The following is a 24,120-nucleotide window of genomic DNA, read 5'->3' as shown; positions in this document are numbered from 1 at the left end:
AATCAGGTTGGGAGGAAGTGATGGCCCACGTCCTGTGTCTTTTTCCCCAGGTTCAGACAATGGGTGTCACCTTGATCTAATTCATTAAAAATGTAGCCTCCAACGGAATGCGTGAACTAGCGCAGAAAAGAAGGCCGAATAAAATTCCTTTATCCTCATTTTCACACGCTCTGCATGGATTTGGAAGCACAGGGCACTTCTGCTCCCAAAGGGCCGTGCGATCCCCCATCGAGAGCTTACGGCTGAAAATTAACAACGACACCACTGCTTTTGCTTTCTGCGACAGACGGCAAGCCAAATAAACTAGCAAATTATTCATACTTAGAAAAATACAAGTTGTGGATATGCTGGACTGGAGTGGAGGAAGAGATAAATGGAAAAAAAAAGACAAGCATCTTTAGTTTTTTTTTTTTTTCAGAGCCAGTCCCGTCTACAGTAAGATCAGGCAAAAGTAGCAAAAAAAAAAAAAAACACTATAAACTGTCAGCAATTACTGTTTTTATACTGATTACTGATTATTATAACATTAGTATTTTATTATTATTACTGTTATTCTTATTACTAGTGGCCAGTTGTATCCGTTAGCATGATTTTCTTCTGCTTCCGCCGCAAGTCTATGGCAGCCCATAGATCCACTTGCGGGAAAGTTATGAAATTTGGCACACTGATAGAGGACAGTGAGAAAAGTCACCATAGCAAATTTGGAGTCTCTAACTCAGACTCTCTAGCACCACCACTTGTCCAAATTTGCACTTTTTTTTGTTTATGCTAGTAACTTTTGAACCATAAGCCAGAAAATGATTTTTTTTCTCTTCTGAATCCTTGACTTATGCCGAGTTGAATGAACTCCAAAATTTCCAAAAAGTTTTTTCAAGGATACTCCAAAAAGTTTTTATAAGAAAATTTTTTAAAAAATGCTAATAAGTTTAAGGTTTAGTATTTTTAATTGTTCTTAAAAAATACTTTTTTTAACTCATCCTAGGCCATTGCACCGATTGTCACGAAAATTGAACCAGATTATCTTCAGACCATGCTGGTAAAAAGTTATACTTTTTTTTAACTCTCTTGCCCACTTACAAGAGACAACTTATTTCTTCTTATTAGCCCTATTGATCATTTACGATGGTATAATGCGTTCTATCAAATCTTACTATGAATGCAATGAATACTAATTAATTATAAAATAAAGCTTAATTATGATATATATATATATATTATAATATATATATATATATATATATATATATATATAATAATGTACACACACACAAAACTCACATATTGGGAAATTTAAAATTATTGATTTTTTTAATTTTTTTAAAAATTGTTATTAATTTTATTGTTTAAGGAGGGTTAAAGCGAACACTTTTATCGGTTAGTGGTAAGATTTTATGAGAAAATTAAACATAATGAATGTTCTATGGTGCACGAACACTATAAGCCCCTCCCGCCTCGATACTAAAGCAAGGAATAGAGTAACCAAAAGGGAATGGAGAGAGAGAAATAGAGACCAAACAACACACACAACAGTCATAGATTGCCTGTGAGAAACAAGCCCCCTACTCCTGCCTGTGAGAACAAGCCCGGAGAGATCATGTTTTCCACAAAGAGGGTCAGTCAAGCACTCCCTCCGTTTCATGCAACCAGACGCATTATTGCATTTTGCATTTCTCCTTTTCAGAAGAAATGAGGGTAAAAAAAAAAAGAGAAAGGAACAGTGCCTTTTCTTCGCTTTGACAGAGCGTCTCGGGAAAAAGTATCAGATTTGTGCACAAGATGGGGAAAAAAAAACATACAGAGCATCTCCTTTGATTCACTGAAGAGTAAATATTACTGTCCGATTTCACGTTGAACAGTAAACCGAGAAAGGACAAAAAGGTAGAAGAAAGGAGGGCAGAGGGAGATGGGGGCGGCATACTGTATTTAATTCACCTTTGGAATTTCCGAACGGCGGAACAAGGGATGAGATGAACGCCTGACAAAGGCATATGGCCGGCGGGCGAAACCAGACTCTGGTGCTTTTCAGCACGCGGCGGTGAGAAAGAGAGAGAGAAATGGGCCGCGATGGAAGTTGTAAATAAAAGCCCAAATGAATGCTGAGATTTCCGCCTCATGACCCCACTGTTTGTGTGAAACCCACTGGAGGACTGATACAACTAAATCTAGGTTGTGTTAGTTTCCATCCACCAACAAGAGTTTCCTCCCAAAGTGGGGCTGTTTTTGTTCGATACGAATGGCTCAAATGAACCTAAACCATTGATAAAAATCAGTTTAGAGTCATTTCAAAGGAGACACTTTGATTCGGAGAAACAAGTCGAGTCTGAACAGAAGGACGGCCTGGATATTAATGTTTCATAAGGTGCATCTAAAAAAATCTGTTTTTATTTTTTTCTTCTATTCCATTAATGATTCTTGAATTTATGAACATTTCCGCCAATGTGACTGGAAGTCATTGTAAAACACTAGCGTTTTTTTTTTTTTTGATACAAATCAACTCAAATGAACCTAAACTACTGCCAAGTCAGTTTAGAGTTATTCCAAAGGAAAGACTTTGGTGCCAGAAGGTGAATCTAAAAAACTTTCTGGAATCAATTTTTTTTTTAAATACCAGACATAAATGACTTTCGTTATGTTCTACTCTGTTAAGATTTGTGAACAGAATTTTTCAGCCAGTTTCTGCATCTAAAAACAAGGGTTTGGGAATCTGATTTGTAAAAAAAATACCATATGTAAATGACTTTCTTCACATTCTATTCTATGAAAATCTGGATTGGAAATCTTTCTGCCAATGTGAACAGAACACATGGCTCAAATGAATCTAAACTATTGATAAGTCAGTTTAAAGGAAATGATCTGATTTGCAGAAACCAACTTAACTTAACTTAACAGAATGATCATCTAAACTATTAAAGTGCCAGAAGGTGCATCTAAAAAAAATAAAACAAACACGAAAAAAAAAAATAGAATTTAGGAATCGATTTTTAAAAATACCTAACACAAATTACTTTTTTTGAGGTTCCATTTCTATTTGTGTAGTCTATTTTAAAAATAAATGACTCTTGAGGCAATTCTTAAAATGAACAAAGCCAATGATTTATTGGTTTGAACTGGTCTCCCTGATTCACTGAATCATTCAGTGCCGTTCTTCACACTGTGTCTTAACAAAGCATGACACGAAAGGCAACAAACAAGTTATTTTAAGCTTTACAACGTGTGCTAGTTCTGATTTATTGACCAGTGAACATGACGGCCTGGGGTCGAGGGGTCTCCCTGATCCTGAGTCAGCTCGTGTGGGCCGAAACACTCTGTCTGTGAGTGAGCCCAATATGAGCAAGACTCTGTAATTACTTTTAATGAAGGCAGATGCTGATGTGGATTTCTGCCATTATTGGAGCAGAGAAAAGATGATACACACACACGCACACACACACACACACAGCGTGGGAATGAGGGCATTGACGGCCATACCCAGAGGATGGGCAGAGGAGTGGGGAGGAAAAAAGAAAGGAAGAACAGAAAGAAAGATTTAATGTAACACCATGTAACAGACAGATAACACGTCATGACGGCTTGAGGCTGTCTACAATGAACACAAAATGCTCACAAACACAGATAAATCAGCTGTAAATGCAGTCAAACTTCAGCTATCGTAACATGGGACAACAACTTTAAAACATCACTTGTTTATGAAATCAATTGGTTTGAAAAATTCTTAAAACAGAGACCAGAAAGATTACCTAAATATAAAAGCTGTAAATTCATGCAGATGGTATTTAGATATCTATATACAAACTTTTGGGGTCAGTAAGTTTTTTTTTAATTATTATTATTATTAATAATACTTTTATTTAGAAAGGATGCGTTAAATTGATTAAAAGTAACAATTAAGACATTTATTTTTCAAATAAATGTTATACTTTTTAACATCAATCCTGAAAAATATCATCATTAAGCAGCAAATCAGCATATCAGAATGATTTCTGAAGGATCACGTGACACTGAAGACTGGAGTAAGAAAATTCAGCTTTGATCACAGGAATGAATTACATTTAAAAACACATTAAAATAGAAAACCGTTATTTTAAATTGTAATAATATTTCACAATATTACTGTTTTGACTGCATTTTTATTAAATAAATACAGCCTTGGTGAATATAAGAAGACTTTTTTCAAAAACTTAAATTTGTAATGTCCCAAATAGACATATATAATATACTCTGTATATTTTTATATATATATATATATATATATATATATATATATATATATATATATATATATATATATATATATATGCATGCCTACTATATTTTAACTTGACAATTTTAATATCAATCTACTTTGCTTTTAGGTTCAAAAACTAACACTTTTCCTGTTTTTCAAGTAGTTAATATTTAGCATCAAAACCAGGTTTGAATGCACACTTAAAAAATCTACCAAAACCATCCAAGGCTGTGTTTCCCAAAAGCTTCGTAAACCTAAGAAGTTCGTAAAAACGACCGTACAACTTATCTTAATATTGCGGTCTGTTTCCCAAAAGCATCGTAACGTAAGTAACACTTGAAAATCATGGTAGATCTATAAGTGCTCTGGAGTAATCGTAAAACTAAAGTGCATCGTAAGAAGACAGATTTATGCGGTCACCTGCTGGACAATCACCAGATTACAGCTTTAACTTTATTTAAGTGCAATGTGATTATAAGATAAAGATTTGATTGTACATTATTGTACACTTTATTACTCGTTTTTGAAATTTTTATTAATTTATAAATTAAATAATTAAAAAGGGCAGAAAAAATTTAAATACACACCTAAATTAAATGAAACAAATAAAAGAAATAATGTAGGAAATATGCTTCAAAGACTGAGGAGAAAATTCTGTCAATGACTTGCTGACGTGCACAAAAACTAGGGTTGGGCCGATGGCTGACAGACATCACGATGTTAAGCTGACATCCTGATACCTTTCCTCTGTGTCTCTCCACATCACTGTAGTGCCATTTTGAAGAATATCCACTGAACGCAAGCAGCGTACGCTCTTCTGTGTCAGCCGCACTGTACGGATGCGCTGTTTTCATTCAAATCAAAGCGTAAATACACATAGAAAACATATCCTTGTGTCGCAGCTGACACAGAATTGCGTACGCAGTTTGCGTTCAGCGGATATTCTCCAAAATGACACTACGGTGATGCGGAGAGACACAGAGGAGACAAACTGTTGAATAAAGTCGTTATTTTTGTTTTCTTTGTGTACAAAAAGTATTCTTGAAGCCTCATAAAATTCAAACTTAACCACTGATGGCAGATGGACTATTCTGACGATGTCTTTTTTATACTTTTCTGGACCTTGACAGTGCAATTTACTTGGCAGTCAATAGGACAGTCACAAGCCTCCCAGTTTTCATCCAAAATATCTTAAATTGTGTTCTGAAGACAAATGAAGCTTTTACTGGTTTGGAACAACATAGTTCCATAGAAATTTTCATTTTGGGGTGGAGTTACCCTTTAAGATTTCAAAAAACGAGCGTGTACTACAATTACGAGCCATTCTATAAGGTGACATTTCAGCACTTGACAAACGGCTAGTGACTCCTAAGTAGCACTTAAAGCACAGCTACATGTGACTGTGTTAAGTGTGTTTTTGGGAAACGCAAGTGAAACAATAACTAACACCGGAAATTGACTCGTAGAAAACGCTCTTAAGCGCTAAGATCTACCGTTATCGAGAAACGCAGTCTAGGATCGCTGGATTTGCTATGATTTGAGATGCACTTCTATTCTAGTATGCAAATTGGGACACGGCTTCTGATGTGACATGAAATACAAGAGAAAGATGTCTAATTTAGTCTTTGTGGGTATCTGCAAAACTCACAGACATTATGGATACTTAATATGACGATATGTTTTACATGTTAATTTGACCTCTGGATGCTCAGAGGGATACCGTCCAAGATGCAGAGTCTTTTTTTCTCTCTTCGGCATAAAAATGCAGACAAAACAGACAAATTGGGCCATAACATTTTCCCTCAGCACTCCTCATTTCCTCTACATTATGTTAAAAAACATTAATATAATCCCTCCTCATAATTTCTGAGGCAATTAAAGGTAAAAGCAGACCAATTTAGCACCCGCTATATACCAACCCAGTTTAATGTCTAATAGCAGTGCCTTTAATTGTAGTATTGTGTTTTTTTGGCATTAATAGGTGCTGAGGTCCTAGTGGCCACTAGACACAGGTGTTAATTATCCAGTGCAGCAGTGGCAGCTTGCAGTTTTATATTGCATCAAGGTAAAATTACAGCGCATTATTCTCCTATCAAACAGAAATAAGCTGTTAATTAACTCCCTGCTGTAGTAATCGCTTCTTTCTTTCTTTATTTATTTGTTTTTATTATTTGTGCAAGGCCCACTCTAGTTTCCAGCAGTGTGTCTCACATTTGCATACTTGTATGCGCTAAAAGTTACTCACTCAATGTACTAGAGGTGATGTTTTATGCTGATCTGAAGTCAGTGCAGTGCTATATAGTAAAAAAAATAAAAAAATTCAAAAATATTTTTCAGGGTCAAGTTTATTTTTCTGAACTGAACTAATCTTATCATGTCACAAATAGCTCAAATTAACTGATAATTGGTAGAGATTCATTGACACTCAACCACACGGGTCTAAAAGGGTCTTCTACTGTATGCCATATCAATTGATGTTTCATGGTTTTCTTATGACAAGAAAATTAGCTATACCACACTGAAAGTTGAGCTGACAAACAAAACAACAGTTATTTAATATTTTTTTAATGACTGATTATTTTCTCTTTTTTAATTAAATAATAATATATGCCAAACTGCAAAATAATTTTTAGTAGTAGTAGTGATCATAATTAAAATACAAAAATTTTTAATTGCCTTTTTAAAATAAACCCAAAAATGTTAATTATAATATTTAAATGAGAAGTTTCTCTTTATTACAGTATTGACAAAAAGGCATTAGTTATTTGGATTCTGAAGTATATTTATGGTAGGAGTATTATTGTTAATTATTATCATACTTTTTTTGAGTTGACAGAAAAGTTCATTTGTGCTGACATACAAAAGCTATTAAAATATAAAACATATTTTAAAATACTATGGGCCCTATTTTAACGATCTAAATGCAAAGTGTAAAGTGCACGGCGCAGGTGCACTCAGGGCGTGTCCAAATCCACTTTGCTATTTTAATGACGGAAAAACAGTTGGCGCGCCCGGGCGCATGGTCTAAACGGGTTGTCCCTATTCTCTTAATGAGTAATGGGTGTTTTTTGGGCGTAACGTGCAATAAACCAATCAGAGTCTCATCTTCCATTCCCTTTGAGAGCCAGTTGCGCTCGTGCTATGACGGATTTGCTATTTACACGCCGGAATTTGACAGAACGCGTCTCCGAGATGAAACGAAGCTGCTCATGTGCGAGCAAATAGATAGCCTAATTCTGATACATGCGATGACTATCCATTGTGACATGTAGACATTTTTATATTTAATTAGCCTACAAAAAAATCTTATGCATTGCAATCCTTTAATTTTTAATATTTGGAATGTTTGTGTGCTGCTGTGCGTCCCTGTGTTTAATAAGCAGCGTGTACGCGCGTTGTGGTCCCGCCTATACTAACACGCTCTTTAAATAACAAAGAAAAAAACATTGCGCCAGACTTTAGACCAGGTTTGAGTTGGTCTATGGCGCAGTCTATTTTCAGCTCCTTAAAATAGCAATGCGCCAGCAATACTCTTGAACACACCTCTTTTTTAGACCAGCGCACCCATGGACGCACAAATGGGCGCAAATGCATTTGCTAATTAAACGACATGGCGCTGGACGGGAAAATGCGAATGGCGCCGGACTGAAACTAGCAATAATGTATATAAATACACACACATTAACCGGCTGTTGGAGTTATGTTGGACTCTAATATCGAACTTTTAATAGCCAATCAGGTTCGAGGACCAGAAAGAACTGTTGTATAAATGTATACATTTAAAAAAATATTTTATGTATATAATTATACTTGTATATAATTTATATTATATATGAATATAAATATTTTACATATAAATCTAACAGTTTTCCTTAATATATACATGTATGTGTGTATATTTATATGTACATAATAAATATACACAGTACACACACATGTATTATGTAAATATAAACTTTTATTTTGAATGCGATTAATCATTTTGCAGCCCTAATTTATTTTATTATGAGGCATTTCTGACAGCAAAAATATTAAAAAATGATCTTAAAAAAAATGGTGTTGTGTTGTGTTGCACTGTGTTTATTAAAATGCACCAGTTAAAAAAAAACACACAAAGCAAACTGGCACAAACACAGACCAGAACTTGGAAAAACGCATGTGTACAAGCATTGGTCTGGATTTAAAAAAGCAGATGCATAAACTACAACTTACAGTATTTCTACTTGAGAATACATTCAACTTTAACTTCATCTGCGGGCTTTCTAGTTGGTAAGAGATATGAAATCTTTTTGTTGGGTTGTGTATTATGGACTCTAGAGAAGAAACACGTGTGAATGTGGAGTGTGTAGAGTGGGCAGTGCCGACTGCAGCAGGATTGTGAAGCACTGAGGATGAGACCTGTGATTGGCTCGTGGGCGTCATGATCTGTACGTGTCATCAACAGTCGCCCAGGAGGAGCGCGGGGTGGTGGGTGGCAGAGGCAGCGTAGATTAATAACCCTGTGTCCTGCAGTCAGACTGCCTATGGAGAGAAATGTGTGTGTGCACAACGATCAGGATGCTAAAAACATCTCACAACTCAAAGCAGCGTGTGGATTTATCTGTATGCACATACCTTTGCCCACCCCTTTATGTTTTTCAATCAATGCCATACATTAATTTCTGCCCGTAACGTTCGCATACACACACATACATGCGATCGCACACTCATATACACACAAGCTGCAATCAGCAGTGATTTCGAGGCATCCCTTTAACCCCAGGAACTCGTTAATGTTTCATGGAAAGAGCCACTAGAGTCTTCACTGGCCGACTCAGAATCTCACGACTTAGCAGAAATAAATGGGCCAAGTGTTCAAAGAGTAACAAGGCACTGCTCACTGGGCAGAAAGTGAGTGGAGAGCACTTTTTTTCTACCTCCTCTTTCTCTCTCGCACTGTGTCTTTGGCTCACATACTCCTCTATTTCAGTCTTTACTCTTTTCATCCATCCCCTCCAACCAAAACGGCCCAAAACATTCTGAGAACATGGATTTTAATTGTCTGGAATGTCCATGAACAAATTCTTAATCTCACATCATTCCAAACCTGTATGCCTTTCTTTCCTCCATGGAGCATAAAAGGAGATATTGTGTAGAGTGTCCAAGCTGCTCTTTTCCATATAATGAAAGTAAATGGGAATTTGGACTGTTGAGCTCTCAAAGTGGCACGAACGCACCATAAAAGTAGGCCATGTGAGTCTGTGCACTTTATTGCAATTCTTCTGAAGTTAAATGATTGCTTTGTGTGAGGAACAGTCCAAAATTTGGGTTTTTATTTGCTAAATGTCTTACCAGCATCACAGTTCTCAATTCATTATTAAAAATTAGTGCACAAAAATATTTGGACCAAAAATGGCATTAATTATTTTGATTCTTAAGTATGTTTGTGGCAGGGGTATTATTTATTATTATCGTAATTTTTTTAATTAAAATAAAGCTAAAATATAAATATTAGATGAAAAACAAAGTAACAAAATAGAAATGTTGCATTGGTATATTGTAACTAAAATAAGTAAAACTAAAAATTATTAAATGGAAATAAATAAAAACTACAATTGAACTAAAAAATAAACCAAAAAAAATATAACAAAAAACACAAAATTACTAAAAAGCACACAATTATTAATACAAATTCAACTAAAATTAATTTTGAAAATTAACAAATTAAAACATTTTGACATGTTTTATGCTTTCGTTATACAGGAAAGAACAGCTTGGACATTCTGAAAAATATTCTCTTTCAGAATATTATCAAACCAACCAAGTTTTAATAAGATAATATTAATTATGACATTCAAATGTATAAAAGTTGCAATTTGTGACAGATAACATCATGTGATCAGTGTCCTGTGTCTGCAGGTTTATATGTTTTTATTTCTGCATGGTTATGTGATCTGTGCTCAGAACTCACTGAACAAAAATAATATCAAGGTCCACCTTTCACAACTGACTGCCCAGACTGTTTCCGAGAAACAGCACTTCACCTTGTATTAATATTAATAATGACGATCAAAGTTCACGTCAACCTTCCTGCTCCTGTTCAAACGATCTGGTTTAGTGCAGTCTGGAGGTGTGGTCATGTAAACTATAGTTAGGTTTATTAGTTCATAAAACCAGATAAATCCATTTATTACTTTCATTCTCTGAACGTTTACTTCTTCATGCATGCACTGCACAAACAGAGCGCTGGATAGTGCAAAACCTTGTTTAAATGTGCAGAAGGAAGGGATTGTGTTGATTAGTGTGAAACTGAGCTGCTGTAAACCCTTGGGCATCGTACCTGAAAACATCCCTACAAACATCTTCAGACCCGCTGCAATTTTAGCGTGTCTTTCTCCTCCCCGATATGAGTGTGTGTGTACAGTATGTACTGTATGTGTGTGCACATACTCTTCTAACTGCTGTTGATCTAGATTAGCTAAGATGCAGCTGCAGGCATGAAACAAAGCGAAAGAGAGAGAAAACAAAACAGGTGTTGCTGCATTTGCAGAACCAATTGCATTTAAGTGGAAATTTGAGGTGGAATTTCATTAAGGTTTTATTAAATAGTTAACTACAGTTTTACATTTTCTGAAGGAAATGTAAGCGCTAAAAGGTTCTGAGTGGTTTTTAGCACTTCTATGTGAGGTTGACAGGGTGTTTTTTGTCTGGCAGACAAAAACTCAAGTAATAGCAAACCTCTCCTCCACATGCCACGTGATTTGAGTTTCAAAGTAAATAGTCTAAAGGCCCGCAGATGGCGTACGCTCTTCTGTGTCAGCCGCGCTGCGTTGATGCGCTGTTTTCTTTCAAACCAAAGCGTAAATACACATAAAAAAAGTATCGTTGTGGTGCGGATGATACAGAAGAGCGTACGCCATCTGCATACTAGTGAGATTTGTCAAAATGGCGCTACGCTGATTTGGAGAGACACAGAGGAGAGGAATTGTTGAATAAAGTCGTTATTTTTGTTTTCTTCGTTTACAAAAAGTATTCTCGTAGCTTCATAATGTTACGGTTGAATCACTGATGGCACATGGACTATTCTGATGACACTTTTCATACTTTCATGGATCTTGACACTGTTATTTACTTGGCAGTCTATGGGACAGTCACAAGCCTCCCTGTTTTCATCCAAAATATCTTAAATTGTGTTCCAAAGACGATCAAAGCTTCTACGGGTTTGGAACAACATGTGGGTAAGTGAATAATGCCAAAATTTTCATTTTGGGATGGAGTATCCCTTTAACTGTATAATAAATAAAAAGAAAAGGAATAGTAGAAAAAGAATAGAGAAGCAAGTGTTAGGTTTTTTTTTTTTTAGTAAATGAATAAAATTTAGTTAGTTAGAGAAAACAATGTGCATCAGTTTTGAGTTTTGCTTTATGCTAAAAACAAAAACTTGCTACATTAAATGTAAAAAGGCTTTAAATGCAGACTTTATGTATACCAGCGTTAGGGATCATTTAGTGCAGAATAAGCAAATAAATACACAACACCTATGTCTTTACAACAGTAAAGTGCTTATTCGCTTAACATCCCAAATTTGGTGTTAACGCTAATGGTTTAGCCTCGTTAACATGGTTAATTGCAGAGGCGAAGAGGTATGACCTCCCTCACATTTCAAAGGAAGACTGAAGCTGGGCCATTAAAGACAGACCACCCAATTCTTTCTTCAGACCCCCGAGCGTTTATTTTCCCGCAAGACAGCAAACCCAGAGAGTCCAGACTCAAACCAAACAATGCTTTAGCTTGAGTAGCATGTGTTGTGTGTTCGACAAAACCCTTAACCTCTTTTTAACTGTTGCCCTGTGGTGAAGCAGAGTCAATCACTTCTCTCTCTCTCTCTCTCCCTCTCTCTCTCTCTCTCTCTCTGTGGTGGTGTGTTTTTTGTCAGTTCACTAGGATCTAGTTTCTTAATAAGAGGCTTAATAACCGTAAAGAGAATTACTTCAAGGTTATGGTTGAACTCTGAATGTTGTTTTGATGTGTTTGCCGTTTTGTTGAGCATCTATTGTAGTTCATGGAAATGCATGAGAAGCTGTAGTGATTATAATCAATAACTTCCTGCAATACAAGTGTGAGGTTTAGATTAAAAAACAATGATATATAGCAAACTTTTTCTGTTTCCTGGATTTTTCTGTTTCTGGAAGAAACTAGTGTATATTATGTATATATACACATATGCACACACACAAACAGACAATTCGTACATTAATATATATAAATATAGATAGATAGATAGATAGATAGATAGATAGATAGATAGATAGATAGATAGATAGATAGATAGATAGATAGATAGATAGATAGATAGATAGATTAAGCGATTAAACTGATTGAAATTTCGATTAAATTACTACTAGCTTTAACTTTCTGGATGCATATAATGCATAAAAATGTGGAAAGATGTAACACTATTTAGAAAAAAATTCTAAATGAAGTCTCATAGACCATAAAAGAACCTTTTTCTCTCTTCCTCTCTCTAAGACTGGGTGGTTTCTGTTTGACTCAAGTACAGATAAGGAAACGACAGAGCAACTGTAACCATCTTCAAGAAGCGTGACATAGAGAAACAGAAAGTGGGGGGCTTCGAGCCTGTCCAAATGAGTTTAATATGATTGATGAGATCTCCTTCCTGCTCTTTCTCTCTCCATCTGAGAAAGCTCACTTCCATCATGAGCTGGTACAGGAGCAGCCCTCCCACTGAAGGCAAGGTGCATCCAAGAGCCGAAACAATAGTGACAGGCGGGCCGGCCGGGGGTTTGCTGGTAGGATTAGCTCCAATAGCCATAATAAATGAAACAAGAGGACCCAAATGAAAACAGTTGGGCGCTGACTGGCGGCGGGGCTGATGGGAAGTGGCAGCTCTGCTGGCCCCCGGGCGCCGAATTAGTTTTGCCACTCGATAATTTGACTGATCCACTCCAGTGGCCGGAGAAAGCCAGATTTAAACAGAAGTAGAGAGACAGAAAGAGGGATAAGTAGGAAGGTGAAAGGAAAAGGCTGATGCCGTAGCTCACTGCACCTGTTGAGCTGCCTTTACTCTCTCTGTCTCAAATACACAGAACATTTAACATCTTTAGTATCTTTTAGTTAAAACGAGGGAATGAATAGAGCCCTGCATGGGCCGGACGTTGTCTGAGTTTCACTGGATCCCCTGTCTTTTTTCTCTCTCTCTTCCCCATACATAGCTGCTGTTGCAGCCATTACAATATTTCAGTTTTGGTTTTTAATGGCAAAGTGGTCATATTTATTTTTGTTTCTATATTAAGTTAATTTAGAAATATGTTTGGAACATTCTATGTTTGTTAAGTTCAAGTTATTGTTTTTCAAAGGAACGATCAAGCGGCCAGCAGCAGGAAGTGCAATGATCATATGTTTGATCAATTAAGCCACCTTCTAAAATCAACACCACTTGCCTAAAATAAAATCTAAGGATTAAAAAAAAACACTTCATGCTTTTCACCATATTAATTTAAAAATGTAACCTAGATAAATGTGTGCTATTAAGTGCATATCTGATTCGAGAGTGGAAGCTGAATCGCGCTTTGCTGGGCATGGAGGCTCCCCCGCAATCTCTCTCTTTTTTTTTCTTTTTTCTTAATAACAGTGGTAACTTAAAAATACACTGTCACTTTTGCTCATAAAGGTAAGAGTATACATTATTCGGAACTGCAAAGGGTCTACTTTTATTTGTGTGCACCCATAATATCCACAAAATGTAAAACGACAACTTTTGTAAAAAAAACAAACAAACAGGAAAACAAACAGGATGCGCATTTTGCGTCTCTGACTTGAGCAGGATGGCTTCACAAAAATTAACCGAAACTCAGCAAATACTTGCCTCATGATAAACATATCTATAAAATGCTTTAAATTACTACGTTAAAACGAAATTATTCAAATCAAAAACAAAAACAATAACATAATGTAATCCGTAAAGAGGCATTTATCTCTAAAGGTGTGTCCAGTTGAGGAGATGGTGAGTCAGGATCGTCAAATTCATCTTTGTGACACTGACTCAGAAAACACTAGTTTATTGACAAATAATTCAAATATCCCCTCACTTTTATATTTTTTTCTTTATTTCTTTATTTACTTTTTTGTTGTTTGTTTTTTTGGCCGCTGTGCCAAAATTGTGTTTGCATTCAGTACAAATAGCCTACGGCGGCATTTTAGTGCCACGTTGAAATATTTGCAACATACAACATTATTATTATTATTATTAATTAATTAATAATAAACCTATTTATATTATATACATATTTATAGAATAATTTATTAATAATTAAATATACAAATAAATAAGTGGTCCTACACATTTAAACCTGTAAATAAAATGATAATATTTTAAATTTGTTTTGTTTTACTTTTTTTTTTTTTACTTTACTTTTTATTTTAGTTATTTTTGTACTTAAACTAATACATATTTTTAGCTAGTTGCTAAGGCAAAATTTGGTTTTGTATATTTCAGCTCTATTTTAATTAACAAAATCATTTTTGTTTTAGTCACAATAAAAACACAGGTTCTTGGTACAGACTGTAGTTCAGTAAAGGGCTTATGGGTGTTCATTTTAAGGGTGACCAAAGGGCAGTAGAGCAGAGCCTGTCTGTCAACAAACGGTTTACAGTGTCTTGATCACAACTCAAGACACAAGACAATCTCTCCTTTACCACTTCATCTAAAGACATGTCTTATGTACCGTGAGATGTTTGTCTATCAGCTACACAACCAAAGCAAGAAAGGATGAGCTCCCATGTCTCACCAACAAAGCAAGTTCAAGAGAAAACAGTGAGCATCTGTCTCTCCGCGTCTCCCTTGGCACGCTGGTGCCGCACTTGAAGGCTAACCTTTGTGTAACCTTTCTGAACGTTGAAAGCGTGTTTCACCACTGACTTATTATTTGGACAAGGTCACCCTTTTATTCATTTTAATACCAGATTAACGAAGTCAGATCTTGAACTTTGATGTTAAGTTAAAAAAATGTGCAGATGAGGGCAAACTCGAGGACAGCATTTAAAAATTAGCGTGACTTTATCGATGCGCTATTGACGTTCTCTCTTTTTTTCTTTTTTTTTTATTCAAGGGTGAAGAAGTGTCAGTGTGGCCGATACCTGCTAACTAGCAGCGTAAGCACTAAAATAGGCATTTACATACTGCACTGTCAAAATTAATAAAGCTCGCTGTGGGATGCTGAGACTCTTTTTTTTTTTGGTCTTTTTTTGTTAGAGTGTGTGTGTATCTGTGTGTGTTTATATTGAAATTCTGTATTAGGTGTGTGTATGTGTGTGATGATGATGCCCTTCACATGGAGAACAGTAACTATTTCTGGTAAGCACAAGCTCATTTAGCTGCAGGTGCCCTGATGGGTAATTAACATGGACAGATTATTCAGACAACCTCTTGATGCTTAATTCTCTGCTTACTGCTTATTAACACTTTATTAGCACTTGAAGAAAAAAATAATAATAACTTTGACATATGCATGTATACACACACATAAGCTTGAAAGAAGTCTCTTATGCTCATCAAGTATCAAAAACTGTAATATTGTGAAATATTTGTAAAACCTTTATGTGTAAAAAATAAATTACTATTTTAAACATTTTGAGAATCTAATGTATGGCAAAACTGAATTTTCAGTATCACGACTAAAGTCTTCAGTATCACATGATCCTTCCGAATTCTAATATGCTAAATTATTGCACAATTATTATAGAATTATTGTGCTTTATTATTAATAATGTCTTTTTTATCATTATCTATGTTGAAGACATAAAATTTTGTGGAAAATGTCATTCTTCTCATGATTCAAAGAATGAAAAACTGTTTTCAACATTGACAATAATCAGAAATGTTCTTGAGCAGTAAATCGGCATATTAGAATGATTTCTGAAGGACAATGAAGACTGAAGTAATGATGCTGAAAATTCAGCTTTTTAGCACATGGATAAATTCATTTTTTTACATATTCAAATACTGTAGAAAACAGTGCTTTAAATTGTAATATTTTTTAATTTTTTTGTAATAGTATTAATATGAATTTGTAATACTATGTTACTGCTTTTATTGCATTCTTTAAATAAATGCAGCCTTGGTGAGCATAAGACACTTTTTTTGAAAATCATATATTTATAAAAAAATATTTTTAAAAAATTGTATACGCATACAATATATTTGAATTGATAAAACTCTGGTACTCTGGCATCTTAAATACTACAATTATCAAGGCTTTATAAGTTGTCAGATAACCCCAGTAGCAAAAAGGATTCTACTCATACAATATTTCATACTGAGGCATTTGACTGAAATTTGTCACTCCAAGGCTTCATAAAGACGACATCATTTATTTGGGATTAACAAATGTGTATCATTCCCCAGAACTAATCCCACTTTTGTAATCTCTGACACACACAGATTGATTTGTGCTAACATAAGAGGTTTTGGCATGCAAGTGTAGGATTGATCTTAAGGTGGGTCTTAATGTGTCGCTGGCGGCTCTAGCACACTCAAACAACACACATACGCTTAGACATTTGTCCTGAACGTGAGTCATTGGCTCCAAACTGTCAATCAAGTCCCCTTTGCTAATTAAGTGGCTAATTATAGAGTTAAGTCTGCCGAGCGGTGCAGTGATAAGGAGGCCAGCGGCTGACAAACAGACAGATGAGTATCATATCACTTGAGTTCTGTAGGTGGACGTCTTAATAGCTATTAATTCTTCAAAAAAGATGTCCGTGTATGCAAAACTTTGAAGAGGAAGACGTTTGTTGATGTGTAAGCTAATCCGCCCTTGAACCACAGTTTGTGCCAAAATAGCTCCTGTAGTTTTTGATACTACAGTAATACGTGAATATGGGATCTTCTTCCACATTATATTTGGTTCTATTATTTGAAAATAGTTTTTGACTTATACAGTCAACTTAAAGGGGTCCTATTATGCTCTTTTACAAAGTCTTGATTTTGTTTTGGGAGTGTACTAGAACAGGTTCTCATACTAGGTTGTTCGAAAAACACTTTATTTTTCACATATTTTACATTATTACAATACCTCTCTCCCCAGTCTGGCATGAACGGCTGGAATAGTTCCTGTATCAAATGAAGGCCCGCCTTCTGAAATACGAGATGGGCTGTGATTGGTTATCTGGGCCAGTGTGTGTTGTGATTGGCAGCACTCGGCACCTGTTTGGGAAATGTCCTGCTTCTCAACATAGCTGCCTGCTTTGAGCATCAGTTTAAATATATAAAAATCAAATCAATTTGAGCGTGATTTAAACCCAGATGATTTTAACCACTCTAAGCTCGTCTGTTTTGAGAACACTAGCGTATCTCCGACATAGTGATAACACTCGTTGTCTTTTCTAGTGCAGCTCAACCAGAAAATTATAAGAAAATTAATATATAAATAGGGATGCACCGGTTGACCGGCCATAAATCGGAACCGGACGGTTTTTGCTTAAAATACGCGATCGGCAATCGGCCGGGTTTTGGTATTTTTTCGGCCGATTTTTCCGGAAGTGCGCCTGCATGCACAGACTACATCGTAATCATTCGCTATCATGCCATTTGTGTAGAAGTATTTCGAAATCTGCGCTCACTGAAGCTGTGCGAGCGTACAGTACCTGTACGCGCCCTACACAAGCGTAGACAGTGGAGGGATGTTCAGCTCAACTTCTCGCGTGTTGGATGAGAAACGAAACAGACTAAACTGTGACAAAACTGAAATGCGTTTTTTTTTTTTTTTTTTTTTTTTTTTGTAAAGTAGAACTTGCATACACGTTTGAAAAGCCGGAAGTAAACGTCAGTTCTGTATAAGATTATTTTTTTTTAACCTTAAAATTACATTGACTTAATTTGATTTAAAATTCACCTGCTGTAGCACACTGAAAAAAAGTGTTTCATTCATCCAATCAAAAAAAAATTAGGGTAATGATTCACATCTATATTTTTTTAACTTAAGACAATAGTTATTTATTTTTCATTGGCTCCAGTAAAAAAAAATACAGATGTGAATCATTACCCTATTTTTTTTATTATTATTTTATTGGACGAATGAAACACTTTGCATCTTAGTTTTATTCGCACCAACATGATTTTAACATTTTGGAATAATTAATATATATAGTATACTTTTATTTAGTCTCACTGGTAAAGACCTTTTTTATTTAAAACCAAATTTAAAAACTAAAACAAATACTGAATGCTGATTAAGAAACATCTTCTTGAATATGTGTTTATGGTGTTGTTTGGATTGAAGAACTATCCAGTAGTTGCCTTTAATTTCACATGGTTACAGTTAATCTTTTCATTTAAGGCCAGTTCTATGTAGTTTCAACCCAATTCAAAAACAAAAGCTAAATGCTGATGTCTGCAACATCTATGTTTGTATTGAATGTAGTACTTACTGTGCAGTCACTGCCGTTAATTTCAGATGGTTACGGTTATTGTTTTCAATAGACAAAAGCCAGTTTGGCCTATTAAATAACAAATAAACATCTTGTTTATGTATATTTTCCTTCTTTCTTGTTTGTTGCTTAAAGAAAAAAAAAAAAATTGGAAATCGGTATCGGAATCGGCCAGTTTGCATTTAAAAAATCGGTATCTGAATCGGCCATGAAAAATCATGATCGGTGCATCCCTATATATAAATGTATAAACATAAATATTTTCTAAATATATACTGTATGTGTGTGTGTGTGTGTGTATTTATATATAAATAATAAATACACACAGCACACATACATATATTTTATTTTGGGTGCAATTAATCGCGATTAATCATTTAACAGCACTAATAACAATCTGTGGTGTATTTTAAAAATAAAAAAATAATAATTTAACACTTTACTACAAATTCTACATTTTTGTAAGTGGTTTATTGTAGTTGTACTGTTGTAATCACTATTGCAACAGTTTACCATGGTAATTATTTTGTCAGAGACAAAAGACAACTAAAAAACAAAGACAACTCTCGTCTCTGGTTTGATACCAGGTAATACATTCATCTTTGGAAGATGTGTAGTAGTAGGAAAAACTGTTTAAAGACAAAAAAAGTGTGGGAGAAGTACTGGGAAGCTATCTGAGAGCAGCCAGCCTCGTCTTTATCAGAAGAGCAGCAGAAATAAACTCTTGAAGATCTTCTCCTGTGCTCTAACTCTCTCCGTCCCCAAGCCTGTGCACGCGCTTGTAATTATGATGTCTTTGTGTTTTGTTTTTTCTCTGCCTGCAATAATGAAGAGCTATTGAGACATCTCCTGCTAGTGTGTTTGAAGACAGGCAGATCACTCTGTGATCCAAAAAAAAAAAAAAATTGCATAGCCTTCATTAAATAGGGATTGAAGGCCACCCACCTTTGCACCTGGGGGCAGATGGAGATCTATGTGTGTGTGTGTGTGTGTTTGTGTGTGTGTGTGTGTGTGTGTGTGTGTGTGTGTGTGTGTGTGTGCCTGTTTTTGTGACACATCAGGACACAACTTTGTATAATGACATGGGTATGACACAGGTATTACAAGGAAAGGGTGACTTATGAGGACATAACCCATGTCCCCATTTTTCAAAACACTTATAAACCATACAGAATGAGTTTTTTTGAGAAAGCAAAAATACACAGTTTCCTGTAAGGGGTAGGGTTAGGTGTAGGGTTGGTGTAGGGCAATAGCACATACAGTTTGAAAAGTATAAAACCATTATGCCTATGGAATGTCCCCACAATTCACAAAAACAAACGTGTGTGTGTGTGTGTGTGTGTGTGTGTGTGTGTGTGTGTGTGTGTGTGTGTGTGTGTGTGTGTGTGTGTGTGTGTGTGTGTGTGTGTGTGTGTCTTACAGAAGGACTATGCAGAAATGAGTTACAAGGAGGGAAAGTGTGAATGTGGTGCAAATGAACACTGCTCATTTTAAATTTTTACTATAATAGAACTTGATTTATATATAAAAATTAGTACATATTTAATAAACATCACTTTTTATGTAGAAACTATTCAAAACATTCCTTTGTATAAAATTAATTAATGACAAATATTCATACTTTTTTCAACAGAATAATAAATATTCAACAGAAAAAGATTCTAATAATATTACAATAAAAATGTTCATTAACTATTTAAATTACCTCACCATATACAGAATATTAAATTGAATTGGCTATGAATGTAATTTTACTGTAAAATACTGTAAAACTGATGAAGTACATAGGTGTGCATTACCTTATAGTCCACCGAGTAAATCTACAGAACACAAGCAATATCAATGTAAAATGTACTTTTACAGTAAAAAAAAGTTAAAATGATGAAAATATGAGTACATTTAGAGTGAAAAACCAAGTCACAGTGTGATTTGATTATTATTTATTTTAATTATTTTGTTGCTTCTTATTTTTTATCTATTATGTGTCAGAATAATGCTCAATTTTATGTCGTTCAGTAAAGTCTGCATATTTTTTGACATTGTTCATAAAAAGAAAAAGTATGATGATGCTTAATTTGATATGCGGTTTTCTATTGTACTACTACATGCTAGTTACCAATGTATCTGAATCCAGAAAAAAAAAATATTTCAGCTGTTCAAAGTATATTGACATATTCGCATTATTTATACAGTTATGAACTGTAAAACATACAGGCGCCAACATGTCTCCCATAAGGCTTGAAACATTATTACTGAATTACAGTAAATTTCTGGTAAATTGAACTTTTACATCTCTGTATATTAAGCTGCGACATACAGTATAATCAAGAGAGTCTGCACTTTCAGTTACTTACAGTTAACAACTCTACGTAAAATACATCAACAACTTCTTCTTTACCCATCAAACTTTTAATTTTGGTCACAAATGTAACCCGTGGGATTAAAAGAGTTAAAAAAATCTGCCAAGACTGTACAGATGTCACCTTTATCAGAGATCAAAAAAGATGTCAAAGAGTCACGGATGTGCTAATGACACTGTTAGAAGTTTTTTTCTTTCTCTCTCTCTCGCTCTCTCTCTGACACCAAAAAACAATTTGCGAATTACAAGCTTAATTTGTGTTCAACTGTGGATTTTTTTTTTTAGCTGACTTGTCAATTGACTGGCATATGTTAAATCTGCACGACTGTGCCACTTCAAGATGTGCGTGTTAACACATGACTCCTTACGACATTTTACAAACCCAACAAAAGTGCTAAATTAAGTTAGGTGTTGCTGTACGCAGGCGTTTATGTGAATCACAGGTTTAGACAAACGTAACCCCTCACTGGTTCTTGCTGATATCTATATTCCTGGCAGCACAAAGCTTTCGTCTCATACTCTTTGAAAGGCTTAGCATTCATTAGGATGCAGGAGATGGGATGCACTGGCCCATATGTCACTAAACAGATCTCCATGTTTTATTTATCCTAGCTCTTTTCCTACACACACACACACACATAGTTAACCCCTCCAGTCGGACTGCAATGCAAGTTACCAGCTCTGAATCAGACAAGAGAACAGGTCACAGTGTAAAACCGATTTGGTTTATGTAGAATGTTTTGATTGGCAGAGCCATAAAGTGGTTAGTACACTCTCAGGTACAAAAGCTTTTAAGTACCTTGCACGTACCAATATGAACCCGCTTTTTCAGCTTCAAAACAATTCTGGATTGATAAAATCAAGTTCTGTCCTTTTTTTTCTTTTACCATCTTTAAACGTAGAAACATATCACATTACGGAAGTAAAATGGGTTGTGAAATGCAAATTCATATTGACCTTAAATCTGACCAGGTGACTACTTTTTGAGGTAATGCACCAGTTTCATCAAAAAAAAAAATCTCCTTGTCTAGCCAAAAAATACTAACAGAAACAACAACGAGACTCTAGGCGCTTGAAAAAGAAGATGTCTTGTGCGTGCGAGAGTGCTTACAGGTGCATGACGGAGCCAGTGGCAGTCTTAAATACTCCTGCACTGAGTGCGCTGTGTGTTTCTGCACATGTGTGTGTGTGAGTGAGTTTAGGGAGGGGGGCAACAGAAGGGGGGATAAACAGATGGAGAAACTGCTCCCCAAAGGGACATGTCATTCATCAAAGTCACCAGCTAGGCCTGCAATTGTTTTCACCCACAGAGAAAGAGAGAGAGACAGTGTGTGTGAGTGTGTGTGTGTTTGTAGACAGGTTTGTGTAAGAGTTGCTTTCTACAAGTGTGTATGTATGAGATGGAAGGCCGGGGACGTGTGTGTGGGAATGTGTGAGTTTGAGAGAGTGTTCAAGTGTCCTTTCGCTGACATTTCGTATCAGTGCGGCCCATCAGTTATCTGTTATCAGCGGTGGGCCCAGACTCGAACCCCTAACAGGCAGTGAGTTGGGAAGTCTGTGAAAGGCAAATTACCCTGCATACGGCCAAATACAAAAAGATTATTACATTTTTTTTAAATGAAAAATAGTTTTGGTTACCAGGGTGTCGCTAGGGTGTGGCTTATTGGATCAAAAAAGAGCACAACTTCAAAAGGAATATTTGGTCACACTTTATTTTTAAGGTCTAGTTCTCGCTATTAATAAACCAGTAACTGTGACTTTTGCCTCAACAAACTCCTAATTTGCTGATTATTAATAGTAAGTTGTTAAGTTTAGGTATTGGGTAGGATTAGGGATGTAGAACATGGTCATGCAGAATATGTACTTTATAAGTACTAATAAACAACCAATATGTTAATAATAGGGATGATAATAAGCAATAGTGAGATCTGGTCCCTGTACTAAAGTGTTACCAAATATTTCAGTTTAATACAAGTTCAGTTGACAGCACATTGTTGATTATCAAAATTATTACCTTGTTCAAGTGTACTGAATAATATTAATTAAGTAAATGTATTTACTATATGGTTAGGGTTTGACTTAGGGCTACTTGCATGTAATTATGCATAATTTATTGTTATTATAATAGTAAGTACATGTAACGTATAACAAGGACACCTTTCAATAGAGTGTTACCATTATTTTCAACTTGAATGGGGCCAGTAAGCGTTAAAATACTCACTGTTTTAATAAAATACTCACAAGACATTAACAGTATACATGTTTACATGATTTTGGCATGATAGAATTACTCACTAACCTTTTCTGACTGAATTTATATACAATTTTACAACATCATTGCCATGACAATATACCAACAAAAACTCTAAAAAGGCCATAAAAGTGACAACTACAACTTTACAGCTTAAATATAATACACAAGTTTTAATAGAAGAATAAATGTGAGTGCTATTATCAAATTATAACCTTCAAATTTCTGCTTTTAAATCCTCTAAATCTGACCTCCATTGTAAGTGCAGTACCCTAACCTTTTTTTTTCGCTTTTTTATAAAGAAAACAAGGGATGAGTCAAAATTAATTGAGCTTAACTCATATTGGACTAGCAATAAGTCTCTTAAACTGCTATTCTGGCCTCTAGATATGGCTTGGGTCGCTCCTTCAGAGGGTCCCTCCTTTAAAGATTTGGATGGTTTTTATTGTCCACATGTGAAAATCATTAGTTTTCAAAAGTAATAGCATAGCTCTTCTCAATAAGCCGCACGGGTTCAGGTATCATGCCCAAAGCACAAACAACACAAGCTATTCTAACGTCCTGTACATAAGCGTTATATCAGCTCTCGTTCTCTCTCTCCTCCGCTCAAGTGCCACAGGCTTATAATGTTTCTGTCAACAGCAGTCCAGGAAACCAAATGCAAAAACAAACCCCACAACAACACCTGGTTTACCAGCACCCCCCTACTGCATTCAGACGCTCCGTCCTGACTGGAAACACAGCGGAGGGCTTCGAGAGAAGAGAAAAACACTTCATTTCTCCAGAGACGCTTTACTCTGGCTGTTTTTTTCCTCTTTCTGAGGGTGAGGGTGAGCATTGATATCCTCCGCTGAGTGC

General features: G+C 35.5%; 1 protein-coding gene across 3 annotated transcripts in view; it reads right to left on the bottom strand.

The window, feature by feature from the left end:
* The window catches only part of LOC109067735 (dachshund homolog 2-like), a 143,416-nt gene that overhangs the window by 54,409 nt on the left and 64,887 nt on the right, over positions 1-24,120 (bottom strand). The window lies entirely within an intron of this gene.

Source organism: Cyprinus carpio, chromosome B21 (genome assembly GCF_018340385.1).
Source record: "Cyprinus carpio isolate SPL01 chromosome B21, ASM1834038v1, whole genome shotgun sequence".
NCBI classification, from domain to species: domain Eukaryota; kingdom Metazoa; phylum Chordata; class Actinopteri; order Cypriniformes; family Cyprinidae; genus Cyprinus; species Cyprinus carpio.
Note: the sequence above shows the minus strand (reverse complement) of the source record. Positions and strands in the feature narration are given on the sequence as shown.